The sequence below is a fragment of the Passer montanus genome, unplaced genomic scaffold (genome assembly GCF_014805655.1).
Source record: "Passer montanus isolate IOZ18808 unplaced genomic scaffold, ASM1480565v1 scaffold9, whole genome shotgun sequence".
NCBI classification, from domain to species: domain Eukaryota; kingdom Metazoa; phylum Chordata; class Aves; order Passeriformes; family Passeridae; genus Passer; species Passer montanus.
This window is the reverse complement of record NW_024374367.1, coordinates 7,144,359-7,160,205: the sequence shown is the minus strand read 5'-3', so window position 1 is coordinate 7,160,205 and position 15,847 is coordinate 7,144,359. Positions and strand designations below refer to the sequence as shown.

At 45.2% G+C, this 15,847-nt stretch overlaps 1 long non-coding RNA gene across 1 annotated transcript; it reads left to right on the top strand.

The window, feature by feature from the left end:
- The first annotated feature begins 9,657 nt into the window (after positions 1–9,657).
- On the top strand, positions 9,658–13,746 carry LOC120514045. Its single transcript, XR_005630406.1, has 5 exons — positions 9,658–9,900; positions 10,522–10,603; positions 12,192–12,346; positions 12,832–12,888; positions 13,620–13,746. It is a non-coding gene; the product is annotated as an uncharacterized LOC120514045 (long non-coding RNA).
- The last annotated feature ends 2,101 nt before the right edge of the window (positions 13,747–15,847 follow it).

Genomic DNA, 15,847 nt, shown 5'->3' with positions numbered 1-15,847 from the left:
CCAAAAAAAGAGTGAAACTCCTGCACTGCTTGTCCATGGCCTCCCTGGAGTCAGCACAGAAGAAATTCAGAGCCATTCCTGCCATCTTGCTTCCCAGAGTACCTGGCAAAGAATGCCTGATGCAAAAAATAAACCATGGCAAATGCTCTGTTTCCATTACTGTATGGAATGACTGGCTTATGTAATGTGCAGTGTGAAGCCACTGCAGGGATCAAATATAAATATTGTCCTATTGTGGAATGTACTGGCGGCATAGCTGATTTTTTTGTGCCTGATGAAAAATCAAAGCTCATTATCACTCCTGAGGTTTGTGTGTGTTAGTGTGTGAGTCTGTCTGTTTCTGTGTATTAAAGGCTCTGGGTCAAATCCTGATAATTCTATTTTTACTTTGTCACTACTCAGGCAAAACTTTCATTGACACTAATTGGAAAGCTACCTAAGGAAGGGTGTTGAGGGAGTGGAGAAGCTGGCTGTAACTTGACTTGATTTTGCTTTCTGAAAATCCCTTTCTTGAGATTTACTTTATATAACATACATTTCTTAATAAAAGTTTAAAGTTGGTGCAAGTTTACACTGCACCACTGGAGCCATACATTTATTTATTTCAGCTGGGGTCTATTTTGCTCTGCATCTAGGACAGAGGTGTCCTGTGTGCCTGTGGATCTGCACTTTGTGGGACTTTCCCCAGGGAAGGGCTGAGGGAGGCTCTGTGTTTGAAGTCACCCACATGGCAGTGGAGCAATGCTGACTTTCACTGGCTGTAATTCTGGCATGCAGAGTATTTATCTTTTTTTGGATTTTTTCCCTGCTTTGTCACTGAAGGCATTTGGAGTTTGATGGAGGGATTCAAATAAATCCCCTTCAATCTCAAAGCTTTTCCTGCTCTTTTCCTTCCAACCTGCTGCTTCCAAGCTTGTTCTCTCTGAACTGCTGCCACTCCCTGACACAAAGGTGGCAATTTGTCACTTGGCATGGAAGACCCCACGTGAAACACCTGGGGAAGAACTGGCTTGTGGAGTGAAAGGCTCATCCAGCAGAAGAAACATGAGGTGCATACCCAGCAGATGAAACAATCCTCTGGCAATGAGCTGAAAATGTTTGCCAGGTGGGAACTCTGAGTGAGGGCAGTCAGAAAGATGTGTCTTCTCTTATCACTAGCCTGGTTTTTGATTTTGGACTCGCTCAAATTGTGTACTTGCTCCTCAGGAAGAACTTGGTTTGAGGAAAAACAGACAAATCCATTCTGGACAGATGGTGCTGCAAAAAAGGGTGGCAGAGAGGTGGCAGGAAAGCAAAGGGAGGAGTGGGTGTGGAAGGAGGATGGAGAGAGGGAGTGTGTCTGATACAGGCTCAAGCAAGTCTGTGGGAATGATGAGAGCCAGCCTTGGAGTGAGCCAGGGAGCTCGTGGTGTGTGAAAATCGTGTCAACAAGAAGAAACTTGTGTGAGTGCACAGGGGCTCTCTTTTCCCTTCAGTGGCACTAATGAGAGCTGTCAAGCTGCAGCTACGTACTGGACACAGTCACAGGCTTTGTTCTTGTCTTTCTCTCCACATCCTGAGCTTCTTTTTTTTGGTGCTACCACTCAAACTAGTTCCCAAACTCCCCTGGGAACTTGGGAACAACCATCCAATTCCTTTCTTACCACTCTTTCTTACCACCAGCCTATTGGGTTATTTTCTAACTATTCCTAGAGAGTGTGAACGAGACCATGCTTTGGGTCACAGTGGTGTCATGGAAAATAAGCATGGCAAGTATTCTGATTAATGTTATGTTGGTGGAAGAGCTGCCAAGAGCTCGTTGGTGTTCCTGCAGAGAAGAGGTTTCCAAGTGGACATTTAGTGGTACCCAAAGTCCTCTTTGCTGTTATCAGGCCCCTGAATCTCTCCAGAAAAGGAGTATATCCAGCCTGTGCTCCCACATCTACAGAAAGGTGCCATCCTGCCAGAGCAAACTCTGAGAAGAGATGGTGAATAGATCAGGAAATCCACAGGTTGGGTATTCTCAGTGGCACATGAAACTCTCTGGAGACAGCAGAAGGAGCATCTCTCCAAAAGAGAGATGCTTTTATGGATTTCTTGATCCACAGAACAAGAAATTTCTTCTTTGTCAATCAACTTTACCATCAGACTTCAGGTTTATTACTGTTGGTATGACAGCTATTGGCCCCGACTGCTGATTCAGCTGCAAGAAGGTAAATTAGGCTTCAGATGCAGCCCTGGACTTCTGGGGAAACCATGCTGCTTTTCCTGGGATATCTGTAGAAACAATAAAATATAGAAATCTCTTTTATTACAAGCCTTTTTCATGAGGTTGCTGACTGACTATTTGGAAAACAGAAAGGACTGTGTAATTTGGATAATTTTGCATATGAAGGCTCTCATGTTTCTCATCTTCATTCATTACTATACTTAATGTGTAATTACAGTCAGCTATTAGCCATTAGCAGTTAATTCCCTGTTACTGATGAAGATGGAATTGAGTTGCCACTTCCAAGTGTCTTATTTCATGCTTCTTAGTGTCTGAGCCTCCAGAGAAACATCTCTAAAATATCTCTGTAGAGCAGGCAAAGTATGACATTCCTAGAGCTGGGCTGGAGTTGTGTTGCAACCTAAACAATAAGTATTCAGGATTTTCATTCAGTTTTTAATTTCACAACATTTGAAAATATTTTGGAGACCTCCAGGAAGCTTCCAGGGTTAAATGAGCTCCCCAGGCAGGTGGTTTTCCTGGTGTGGGGATGGTCAGCATGACTTTCTCTGTTTAGAAACGTCTGTGTATGATTTCAGCTTCAAATCTAGATTTTCATCCCTCCTTCCCACTGACAGTGCAGGAAGACAGGGGGTGGGAGTTCTGGTCAGTTCACCACCCAAAGTTTTCTTCCAGTGCACAGGGAGAGGAGTTTTCCCCCTGTGACACTGTGGGGTCCCTCCCATAGAGACAATTCTCATTGAACTTCTCCAGCATGGTTCCAATCTCACCAGCAGCAGTGCTCCCACACCTGCTGCAATGTGAATTCCCCTCACGGTTAGACATTCCTCCCAAAACTGCTGCAGCATGGGGTTCTCTTCCCACGGGGTGCAGTCCTCCAAGGACAGGCTGCTCCAGCCTGGAAGGGCCCTCTCTCTCCACTGGGTCTCCCACTGGATCCCAGCCTCCTCCAGGCATCCACCTGCTCTGCCATGGACACCTCCCCCATGGGCTGTGGGTGGATCTCTGCATCCCCCAGGGATCCCCATGGGCTGTGGGTGGATCTCTGCATCCCCTGGATCCCCACAGGCTGCAGGTTTTTCCAGCCCACAGTGTGTATGTGATCCACAGGAGTGCACTGAAGAGTAAACACACAGCACAGCTCTCTGCACTGACTAAAATCCTAAGGGTGCTGTGCCCTGGAGTGACTCTGATCATTTTTAAACAGATATGTGACATGTTTAAGAGCAAAGAAAGGACTGCACATCAAACACTTTAGAGCCTGATCCTGCCATGGAATATATTCCTGCAAAATACTGGGAGACCTCCAGTCACTGATGAGGGTGAAAGCCAAAGCTTTTTAGCACATAGCAAGATCAGCTCCTTAATAAAAGTAGTGTGATATGGGTCAAGCAAAATTCCCCTTCCTGAGCCAAGAAGGAAAGGAAACATCTTCTCCAGGCATCTCTTGCACTCTGAGACACTCATTCTGTGTTTCTTTATGCACCTGCTTTGATCCTCTGGACAAGAAGTTTCCGTCTTAAAAATCCTGAGCCTCTGTTCCCAGTCTGGTTGCTTCCAAAATGCTCCTTCCTCTCAGGCTGCTCAGTGGAGTGGCTTTTCTGATCACTCACTCACTGGGATCGTGCCAGCCCTTTAAAGAGTTCACGTTCAATTACTCCTCTGTGCCACTTTCTGGCACCAAGGAAATGCCTCCAACCATCAAGGAGGCAGGGCAGCTGATGAGGAGGTTTCCAGCCAAATCCCTCAGCAGGAGGGTGAAAAGACACACAGGAGCTGCTCAGAAAGCCATGCTCAAAGTAAGAAGTGATCACTTTAGGAGTATCCATTCACAGCCCCCCTCCAGCTTGCCTCTAGATCATAACACACTTTAAAAAAATTATTGCTGCTACTGCGGTTTGGGGAATCTAGAAATAGGGGAAACTCTAGAGAAAAAATAAATCTAAATATACCTGTCAACCCCACAGGATATTTTCATATGTAACTTGTTGGCTGCAATAATTGATGGCATGGTTGATATTATGCCATTGATTATCTAGGCACTGACTGGACCATCCATCCCCCACTCTTTGAGGATGAAGTGTTGAATATTTTTGTTGTCATTATCATAATTCTGGCTTTCAGTTCCATGGACGAGGGCCAGAACTGGAACTCCAGCTCCAGCCACCCCAAACATGGGTGGTGTTAGGAAGCTGACCCACAACTGAGTTCCAAATTTAGCAAATCTTTATCATGGCAGAAAACCTCAGGTGTGACCAGCCTGGGGTCAGTTTCTGGTCTCACTTGAACTGGTGGGGTTTTGGCAGTGGAGACAGGAGATTTGGAGACAGGAGTGCTGGCTAGAGAATTTCAAGCCAGCATTGTATTTACAACTTGATCGTACCTTAAACTGGATACTTCAGTGTTCCTCAGTTTGTACCCTCTCCTAAGGACTTAGGTAGAAGCCAGCTAATTAAAAATGTTGTCATAAGTGTCTTGTTCTCAGTCATTGGGGAAAATGTTATAATCTTGTGCCCTATCTTCCACCCCTGTGGGATACACAACTCCATTATTAGATGTTCTCACTGAAAACGTTTTAGCAGGTTTGCCCATCATTTCTAGAAGCATGTAGTGAATTTTGTGCTCTGTAGGACATTTATCCCTTTAGCCATCAATGTCCCTCTGACAGCAGGCTTTCACTCATTGGGACATGAGTGAGGGAGGGTGGAAATCATTAATGGGAATGTGTTATGAGGACCTCTGCCAGAACCAGTGTTGTCTATAGCTGATTGTAGTCAATCTAATCTGACAACCTTGTCCTCCCCAGAGACAGCTCAGGTTTCTCTGTCTGAAGAAGACCCTCGTATTAAGTGATGACTTTATTCTATGTTTCAATACACAGAGGTTGGAGGTAGAAAGAAAAAGGAGCTGCTTCTTGCAACTACCTCTGTTCCTTTTGCACTGGCACTGTGGCCAAACTGGAGTGGCTGTCAGCCACCCACATGCCAAAACACAGAGTGGCTGTGCTTGGGAGTGTAGGGAGCCAGAGCCAGCCCTGCGCCAGCTGTGCAGCAGCTGCTGCCCTGGGGTGGGCTGTGTGACACTGCTCAGGGTGTGCCAGTGTGTGACACTGCTCAGTGTGTCCCTGCTGTGTGACACTGCTTGGGGTGTGACACTGCTCAGGGTGTGACAATGCTCACTGTGTGCCTGCTGTGTGACACTGCTTACTGTGTGCCCATGTGTGACACTGCTCAGTGTGTCCCTGCTGTGTGACACTGCTCAGTGTGTCCCTGCTGTGTGACACTGCTCAGTGTGTGACACTGCTCAGTGTGTCCCTGCTGTGTGACACTGCTCAGTGTGTGACACTGGCGCCAGCGTGTGTGCCGCTGCTGCGCTGGTGCGGGCTGTGTGACACTGCTCGGGGTGTGCCAGTGTGTGACACTGCTCAGTGTGTGACAATGCTCAGTGTGTGCCAGTGTGTGACACTGCTCCCTGTGTGCCAGTGTGTGACACTGCTCAGTATGTCCCTGCTGTGTGACACTGCTCAGTGTGTGCCTGCTGTGTGACACTGCTCAGGGTGTCCCTGCTGTGTGACACTGCTCAGTGTGTGCCTGCTGTGTGACACTGCTCAGTGTGTGACACTGTTCAGTGTGTGACACTGCTCAGTGTGTGACACTGCTCCCTGTGTGCCTGCTGTGTGACACTGCTCACTGTGTGCCTGTGTGTGACACTGCTCAGGATGTTCCTGCTGTGTGACACTGCTCACTGTGTGACACTGCTCAGGGTGTCCCTGCCATGTGGCACCGCTGGCTGTCACCACAGAGCAGGGCTCTGACACCCAGCCTGCTCTCTGCAACACTGAGCCACATTCCTCCGCCCCTTTCCAACTTTGCTCTCCATTTCCAAAGGTTTTAATCTTCTGATGAGTTTTGAGCTTGAGGATTAATTTCTTTGGGCGTAGGTGGAGGAGAAGAAACACACTGAAAACTGAGCATCTTATGAAAGTGTCTGTACTACTCGTGCAGAGGATGGATTGTCAGTAGGCAGAGGCAGACAGTGAACTTTCTACTACCTGGCACAGGGCAGGATATTGGGCAGATACTGGCAAGCAAAACAGCTGTGTGAAAAAGAAGAGTAAGTGATCTATATTTTACTCTGGGAAACTCTACCAGGCCATATCAGTATATCTCATCATGGGCTTTGCTTTTTCCTTGCTCTAAAAGGATCACATTGTCAGCATCAGGAAAGGAGTGCTAGACACTTATTCCAGTGTCTCCTTGCACAGAATCCATTGCCATGTGCAAAAGATGCAGCGAGCTGAGGCACTTAGTATGAACCTTGAGGATTAAGGCTGTAATGTGGAAAAATGTTGGGCAGGTTTCCCTTGAGAGGCTCTCACAGTGTTCTTGCAATGCAAACCTCCCTGCTTAGCTGCAGGGCTGAGATAAGCAGTTCTGCCAAGAGAGTAGTTAACTAGATGTGAAGAAATCCACCTCAGTCTACAGGCATGGAGCCTGAAGCCACTTGGATCTTGTGTTCACTGTAGTCTGAGCAAAAAGCCTTCCTCCTTGTGCTTGTTTAACCAAAACCAGCACATCCATGTACAAGCAGAGAGGTGGGCAGTGTTACTAGGCTTTGTTTACTGCTGAAGATTTCTTCCAAGACTCATGTTGTCTGTTTACTTTAAAATTCAGTGTTTAAGGCAGATTCCTTCTGTAGCCAGCAGAGAACAATGAACACTTTTACTGGGTCCCATCTGAAGAGATGTGTTTCAGATGGATTTGATGATTTGCCCCCTGGCTCTCCAGCCTTCCTAATGTTTAATGGGTATGATCCAGCCTCTTTCAATTTTGACATATTCAGTCAGGGGGTTTACGCTTTACTCGTCTGGGTTAACAGTGCTCACAACTTACATTTCCCCCCTTATCTGTGAAAAGCAAAGATTTATGCAGCTCAGCTGATGTGCAGTAGCTGAGCAAACCAGAGCAACTCAGTTGAGTGTCTGAGAATGAGACACACTTAGCTGCAATTTATAAAATACCAAAGGATGTACCTCTAGCTGCTTATACTTCATTACCTTCAGAAAGTGGGTAGTTGATGTTCATCATGGATAATTAACAAACTGTGGAGTGGGAAGGCAGCTCTAAAAGCCTTCTCATCCATCCTCCACTGCAGCTACCTGTGCATAGATGTTTATGCCTGTAAAGATGTCAATTACTGGAGGCTGCTGGCCCAATGCTTCATTATCTCAGTGGTCTGAAAGCTCTTCCTAAGCTGAAGCCCAGTTTACCATGTCTTAATTACCTATTTCAATATAGGTAATTAAGCTAATGTATTAATGAACAACCAAATAAAGCAAAAAATCCCAAAGGATGTTCAAGTGGACAAGGGAGGAGAAGGGAGGTTGCAGTGCATCTGCAGGCATAACTAGATTCTGACAGTGAGAAGATAGTCACTGTCTAATGTGCTAAAGAGAAAGTGCTCTTTTTATGGAAGGTTGGAACATTTACCTTTTTCAAAGTCACTTTCCTTGGGAAAACTGCAAGTGACTTTGAGGACTCTTCAAGTTATAGATTAGATATTTATTTATAGAGCAATTTGAAAAGTAAGGCAAGCTTCAGCAAGATCCTTTTTGCACCTGTACACAAGACTCTCCCTGGTACTTGTGACGTGGTATTTGTTGAGTTGGAGTGATAGTCCCTTGGTGTTATAAATGGGAAGGAAGTTGTTTTAAAGCTCGTTCCCAGGCAGAGTTTGCTGGAAGGGTGCAAATTCTTCAAAAGCTCATTAAATTATTACCTTCACCCTGGAGTACACACTGCAAAACTTTTATCCCTGGTTCTTAATGTCACCATCCATTCAGACTCATTATTACAGGGCAGGTCACGGGATGTAATGTACTACTGACAGCACTGCCACAGGCTCCACACACCCCACAAATATGGGAAGCTCAGGGCTCACATACTTATGGCTCCCATTACTCCAAACCACTTTGCTGCCAGGTCAGAGCTTCCAGGCAGGGCAAGGCAGTGTCCATTCACCAGAGTTTGTCTCTTGAGGCACAGCAGAACATTCAACACGTGGTGCTCAGCAGATTGGTTCTGCTTAGCAGCTTGGCTCTCCACACAGAGAAACCTGTTTGGCTGTCATTTCAAGGACTCTGGTTTTTTGCTTAGCACACAGATACATAAATAGATCTCATCTTAAGATATCAAAGCTGGTTTGGGTCCTATTTGTGGCAGAAGCTAACTGCTAATGGAATGAAAATCCATAAATGTTGTCGGCAGCTTTTATCACCCAAATCTTTAAGGAGGCTTTACCACAGACTGTGCTCAGTTGTTCACTGTAATTATCCTGGTAGCAGACATGAGAAGACTGAGAACACCAGAGTAAAATGCTGCTCAAACTAGCAGCACATGCAGATGTAAGTTTTGCTTTGCCTCCTCCAAAGCTGCTTTTTCAACAGCTGGGCTGTGCTGCCTCTGAAGTGCCCAGCACTGCCAGGATCCTTCAGAACCGTATCAAAGCTTTTGGTAAACAGATTGAAGAGCTACTTAGCATATATCATGTGCTATGGCTGCTCATTGTTTCTGACCCAGAAGGGCTCTGCATTTAATAGAAACCTCTCACTGCTGATACAGGCAAGCAATGGTTCTCCCTATGGCCAGGAGTGTGTAGGGGATTGAGTAATATTGTAGGTACAGGTTCTTGAGAAGCCAAGGCATGTGATGGCTGCTCTCAGCATGCTGCTGTGGGACCTGGAGGCAGCATGTGGGCTGTGCACCCTCTCTGACCATGCACTTCTTGCATTCAGGAACTGAGAATTTCCCTGCACCAAATAAGTGCACACAATAAGGCACACAAGTGAGAACATGAGGCCTTTTCCCTTTGTCTAGGCTGCAAATGAAAGGAAAAAAAAACCCCAAGATTTCTTAAAATTATGTTTTTCTCTGGTGATTACATACACACTTGCATGTAATCAGAATTCTAAGCTATTTTTACAGAGCATCTGGGCTTGCCATATCAGGATGAGATCTCTTTGCATGGTGGGGTATATGAACACTCCAGATTAGAGTCTGACTCTGGAAAGATGTTCCTCATTATTAGGGAGAAGAGGTTAGAGAATAATGAAATGTGATACAATCTAGAGGTTACAAAGTCTTTTTCTACTTGTTCTCCTACAGATACATCTGTAGCTTTGTGTGAGTTAATTAGAGCTCCTTGTGCCTCAGTTTCCTTAATGCACCACAAGAGAAATGCAGCCTAAGCTGGAAAGGGAGATCTGTGTGTGTGTTTTAGCCAAGTATCTCCAAAGTCTCTCACAAATAGACAGTCAGTTTCAAAACAAGCTCAGCTGGACAGGGTAGAATGAAAGGCACAGAAATAGTGTCTCCTGCTCCTGGAATGTGCCCGTGTCTGGGACTGAATGTTACAGCAGTGCTTTTTTCACAGCCTGGCACAGCAGTTCACAGCAGGGTAGAGGGATCATGCACTGCATACCTTTGAAGAAGAAGTGGTGATGCAAATTGGAAGAATGTAATCTGCCCATGCTGGAACTCAGAGATTATCTGCATAAGGAGCTTCTTTCCTTCAGTTTGCACCCATGTTTGACAGCCTTTCTCAAGTGTCTTTTGCCTTGGTGCTATGGTGGCAGGAGACTGACTGCAGAGAGCTGTGAGGTGGTGGCAGAGCAGCTCCAGAAGCATCTGTGGGTGAGTGTCTGCCTGCATCCAGCTGTTTTCTGCACGTGGGCACTGCAGCTACCTCACCACCCCACTGCACGGAGCTACTGAGAAATGCATGCTCACACTCCCTTTGAAGTGGGCATGCCCCCAGGAGTTCTTATGTAGTGCTTCTAAGCTTGCTGTTTAGGTGGGAGCATTCCCTTGAATTTGGCATCAAAAGACAGAAGTGATCTTACTACAAGACCACAGGACTGGGGCTCGTGTGGTACTGATGGCTGCAGCACAAAGCATCAAGTGTATTCAACAATTCTCTTTTTCAAGTACAAAATAAGAACTCAGAAAAACCTGGAAAATTACTGTCTTCCTTTCCTCTTGACTGTACAATTCTAAGTCTGGATCTTCTGACAGGTTGAGAATAAACTATCCCCTCTCTAAGCAGGAAACAATTATGCTATGGGACTCCACTCTGTGGAGGACTGGACCTGGAAATATAAGTATAGTAGCTAATGCTCAAATAGAACCAAACAAGTCCCCAGACCTAATACTACCAGGGTTAATCAGCTGGGAACACTTTCTATTTAATATAGAAACCACTTTTCCATCTCACAGTTATAAATAAATAACTTTTCCCTTTTTTCTTTTTTTCAGGAGAGCCTAGCACAGCCCCAGTGAGCCTGATCAGCCTCTGCTGTGGAGCTGAGTAAGAGGCAGCTGCAAACCTCCTAAAAACGTGAGCAGGCTGACATGCTGCAGCCCAGCTGCAGAGCAGGGACACAAGTTTTCCCCCTCATTTCTCTCTGCCTGTGGGTGACATGCTCTGAACAGGGCTGCAGTGGCTAAGGATGAGCAACATCCCTTTCTCCTGCCTGTGGAGAGCACATGGATGGGGAAAAGAAACTGGGACCTTTGCTTGGTGTTTGGGAGAAAAAGGAGAAAACTCATGATTGAAACAGAGCTGAAAGTGCTGAAAAAGTTGTTGCTGTTGGTTTTCAGTGAGGAGAGTTGTTAGATTAGGACTGGCACAAAAAAATGATACCGTGAGCAAGAATTGCAGGTGTGCAGGGCTACAGCCAGAGAAGCACCTGTGAGTGCATGGTAACTGATGGGGAGATACCCCAGTATTTGCACTTTGAAGGGGCCTGACTCTGGGTTCCATAATCTGCCCTTTTGTGTCTAATAACAGCAGCATCAGGACATTTATGTAACATTTATCAACTTTTCAGAATACTGCTTAACAAATAAATCTTCCTGAGGAAGCTCGTAAATTGCTCAAGGATCCTTGGAGGAAATATGAGTCTGTTATTTCCATGCTGCTAAAATGTCTTCCCTGCCACCCAGCCCACAGGCAGATCCTGCTCTTAGAAGGTGATCTGTGACATTTGTGTGTGTCTGTTCATGACAGTGGAAGGACACTGGGCCCCCAGGTGACCAAGGGCTGGCTGAGTGAAGAGCAGTCTGAGGGTTTGTCAGAGGTGTGAGCCCAGACCTTGGTGCCTCCCATGGTTTCCAAAAGTTTAAATGCTGGGAGTTTTGCATTGAGATGTTTGGGGATTAAAATACATTTGCATAATAATTTTGTGCAGTTTATATATTCATTTGGCAAGTCCTGTGACAGAGTACACAAAATGCACCTGCCTTGTTAGACAATTCCTTTGAAAAGGTGTCCCTGAAATCCTATAACTATGCTTTTTAAAGCCTATTTTTGGTAGTGAATATGTCCACGCTCAGACATCACAGTCCTCTTTAAGCCCTGAGTTTTCTGCTAAGACTGCCAAACTTGAGGCTGTTTCTTGTGGTGATCCTTGGGACACTTCAAGTGCATATTTTGTTTTGCTAAACAATATTGTTGGGACTTCCCAGATGCTTTCTCAAGAAAACTTCAGCTTTTCTGGAAAGAGTTCAGAAGGGAAAGTTTGTTGCTATTTGCAGCAGCAAACAGCTAAGAAATCAAAGGCAGCAATTCATAACACAAGACAGATCAGCAAAAGGTAAGAATGAAACTGTTTCCTGAGGAAATATTCTAACAAACCAGAATGACACTTCAAAATGATAATTTTTAAGTCACTTAATAATATTCATTTCAGTACAGCCATGCCCTAAGGAATAAGCGTCTATATTTAATTCCTCTTAAGCAAGAGGCATTTGTCTGTAGGGAAAGGTTGCTTTGTTCATCTTCCTTGGGGGCAGTGACACAGCTCCAAATATGTTCAATAGTATCCAAGTTTCTGCAAAACTGAGTGGTTTTGAAAGATGGTTTATTTTAAGAGCTATAAAAAAAAAATGAGTAGAAGGATCACTGGCTTACTTTGAGGTATTAGTTCCAGGCAGAAGTGAATGGAAGAAATTATGCTCTTGTTACCTACATTGGAGCTGCTGCATCCCAGCAGAAAGATTTCCTGCTGCCACCTCCATCATGCTCAAGCACCTATAAAACCTATTTTGAGGCTGTGTCCTGTACCAGGGCACTGCAAGTGTAAGTATTCTTGAGTGGTTCTGCAAGGTATCTTGAAGTGATCACTGCAAACTGGGAAACTGAGAAATACTGAGTACAGCTTTTACCTCATACTCTGGTGTGAGCTACTGGGAACTAATTGCAGGGCTTAGCATAAATACAGCCATCTTGTGTCTTAGCAAAGGTGCAGTTATGCTAAATTAAACATGCCGAGATGACTAAGAATAATTATTCATCATGATATCTTAGTGAATTTTCAGGGGTCAGGAAGATGACTCCCTTTTTAATATTAAAAATAGCATTAGCTGAACAGAGCATATTTGATCTAGTCATGAGTAAACTGGGGAGATGAAGCATACTGAGTAACTGCCTGTTGGTAACTAGAAAAAACTCTGCCCATGGCAAGGGGGTTGGAAATAGATGATCTTAATAATTCCTTCCAGCTCAAACCATTCTGTGATTCTGTGAAAACACTGATTTTTTTTTTTTCTCTCCCTCTTACTCAGTAGCCTGAGCTGTTGTTGGTGGTGAGAAATGTACCCTGCAGAGGCAGCAAAGCACAGGTATGTTCCAGGAGAATGGAAAAAGGCTGTGCTGTGTGTCACTGCTTGTGACAGAGTTATTAGTCAAAATAATGGAAGAGCTCAGAGGTGACTCATGAATGAAAATAACTGGGTAATTAACACCAGTGAACATTTATTTAGGGAAAAAATGGGTCCCTTCAAATTAATCCAGTTAGGCTGACAGGTTACAGGCAGAGATCTATTATTGATGGGCTGAAGAGACACTGTAGCACACTGAGAGTCTCCTGCTGCACAGGCAAACAACTTCAGGTATGAAAATCCATGGGCCAACGTGCCACTCTTTAAAAGTCTAGCAGGGCTGAAATGGTCACTGGTTTGACAAAAAAGTCTGCTGCCATAGGGCAGATAGTTTGGTTCTCTCTGGATTCAGCACTGCTGGCCAGTACTGGGCTCTGTTATTTTGCACACTATTTGGAAAGTTTGTTCAGTGGGAAATTCTGGGGAGACCCACACAAGGGAGTGAAAGCTAATCTGCCTGTCCTAATGTGAGGGACTCGAGGAGAATGACAAGAAGGGAAAGGGCAGCTTGGAGATGAGCTTATATAGTCATAAAGATGTAACTACTTTGAGGGGCTGGAAGCTAAAATGGGTAAAATTAAACCTCATAAAGACATAAGAACAGAATTTCTAACAGAAATGCTCCAGTTCAACCAGGAGTTAATCTGGAGACATATTGTCACACAGGACAGTGGTCCTCTCTTGCCTTGCAGGATATCAACCATAGATATGCTGAAACCACAGAGCTCCATTCAGGGATCTCAGCCTTGTAATCAGATTGGTGAGGTTTGGGTTAAATAAAATACAAAATGAATACAATATAATCTGTTTCCTCCCATTTTGCTTCAGGGGACTAACTGTGGGAAAATCACAAAGTGCTTGAATTCTTCCCAAGCTTGGGCAGTAGCCCACATCTCAGAGCAAGATGGCACATGAAACCATTCCTGTTCCCAAGCATTTCCTGTGAGGCCAAGGTGCCTCTTTCCTGTAAACTGTGCTGCTAATTCAGCACGGAGCTCAGTGAGGAAGGGCAGATTCCCTAATGCATTTCTGTGTTTTCCCTACTGTACTGCTCATGATACTTGAGAGAGCCCAGGGATGTAAACACGCCCAGATGTGTGAAACATGCCCTTGGCCTCTCTGCCCTGCTGCTCTGGGAGTGCTGTGGAGCATTTCCATTCTGGGTTACCAGTTTCCGTGGGAAGGGGGCTGTTTGGACAATAATACCCACGTGTGCAGCGGGCCTGCCTGCGTGTCCTTAAAAATAAAACAGCTGGATCCCATCCCTGGCTCACACTGGCATTTCTGTTGTGTGGTGGCACTGGCACCATGAAATGTCAGCTCTCAAAATGGAAATGGCTGGCATTGTTTAGGACTGGTTCCAGCAAATGCCTTTTGGATAGAAGCACTCTATTGCTGCCCCTTCTCTGTTACCCCGTGAGGAGAAGTATCTCAAATAGGTCATTGTTATGCACGGAGAGAACCCTGTTCCCTAAGCTCCCTTGGTTTCCAAGTAAACGAGCTTTGGAGGTAAGTTAGCAAAAGAGGCTGATTCATTAGCAGCAAGGGAAATCTGTGTGTTGGAGGGGAGCCCAGCTGCCCAGAGGGATTTAAGTAGTGACATGCTTCTCAAATCTTCATAGAACAAGCTGAGTGATACACACACAGGCTTGAACTGTACCACAATCACATGCTTGCTAGGCTCAGTTCTTATCTCATGGGTTTCTCTGGAGAGTATCAGTTGCTCCAGTCCTTCACAGGGCTTTAAAACTGTAAGGGAAGAAGTCACAGTGAGGTGTCCTTTAATGTGAGAAAATTCTGTATCTGTTTTCCTTTCCAAATTAGGTCACCTTGTAAGGCAGTTCTGGATGGAGTTGGTCCCTGCAGTTATAGAGGCTGTAAATAACATAGGTATTACAACATGTTTGACAGGATTTCATTGCGCCATCACTACTCTGTCCGAATATCATATCTCAAATTAATAACAAATTAATTTTATCTGCTGAAAGACCCCAACTGTCACCCTCCTGCCCGGGATGAGATAATTCTGGGCAGTTACTCTCTTGGAGGAGGAATGGGGCCAGCACATTCTTCTGGCATCATTACCGAGGGCAGCACAGGGATGAACGCTCCCCTTTGTCCAATCACACAGAACTCAGGGAGGAGAATTCATCTCTTTGGAGCATCTTCTGCCTCTTTGTTGGTGGGTCGAGGACTGGTGCCAATTAGTGCCAGCGATGAGAAGGGCACTCCTCCGCAAGATCAGAAGCAGAAATGCACAAACTGCTCTCACAGCTGCCGGATTATAAAGATCTCTGGCCCCTCCTGACCCGGGCCAGATTTGAACCATTGACCTAGAAGCGAAAAGCTTGAAATCCCTGCACAAGCCTCAGGTTAAGCAGGATTTACAGAGCCTCATTCGCATTCAGTTGCTGCCATCTAATGGCAGATGGAGAACGGAAAGGCTTCAAGCAATAGAAAACAACACAAATACCACCCTTGGGACTCTGGTAGGTGGTAAAACCTGCACAGATGGTTCTCATCAGAGTGCTGGGGAAGCGAGGGGATTTAGGCCAGTTTTATTCCTCTGAAGAATAGTTTGACAAAGGACTGCTGTGCTGCAACTCAACACAGAAGAGTCTCTCTACAAACACCAGGTCTTCACACTGCTTTTCCTCTTCTCTGCTGGGTTGTTTCCATACAGGAAACCTGAGGGAGAGTCTGTTATTGTAGCCTGGCTTAACAACTGCCCAAGGGCAAAGGCAACTGAGTGTTGAGTGCCTATAACAAGGGGAGGTGATGAGAAAAAGAGGGCAGGAGATGGCACTTTTAATTTTTCTTAGTAACACTGGTGCACACAAAACATCTGGGCTTTCCAGAACTTTGTATCAGAAAGAGAAGGAGGTAGAGATTAGAACAAAATTACACAACTATCTAAAAT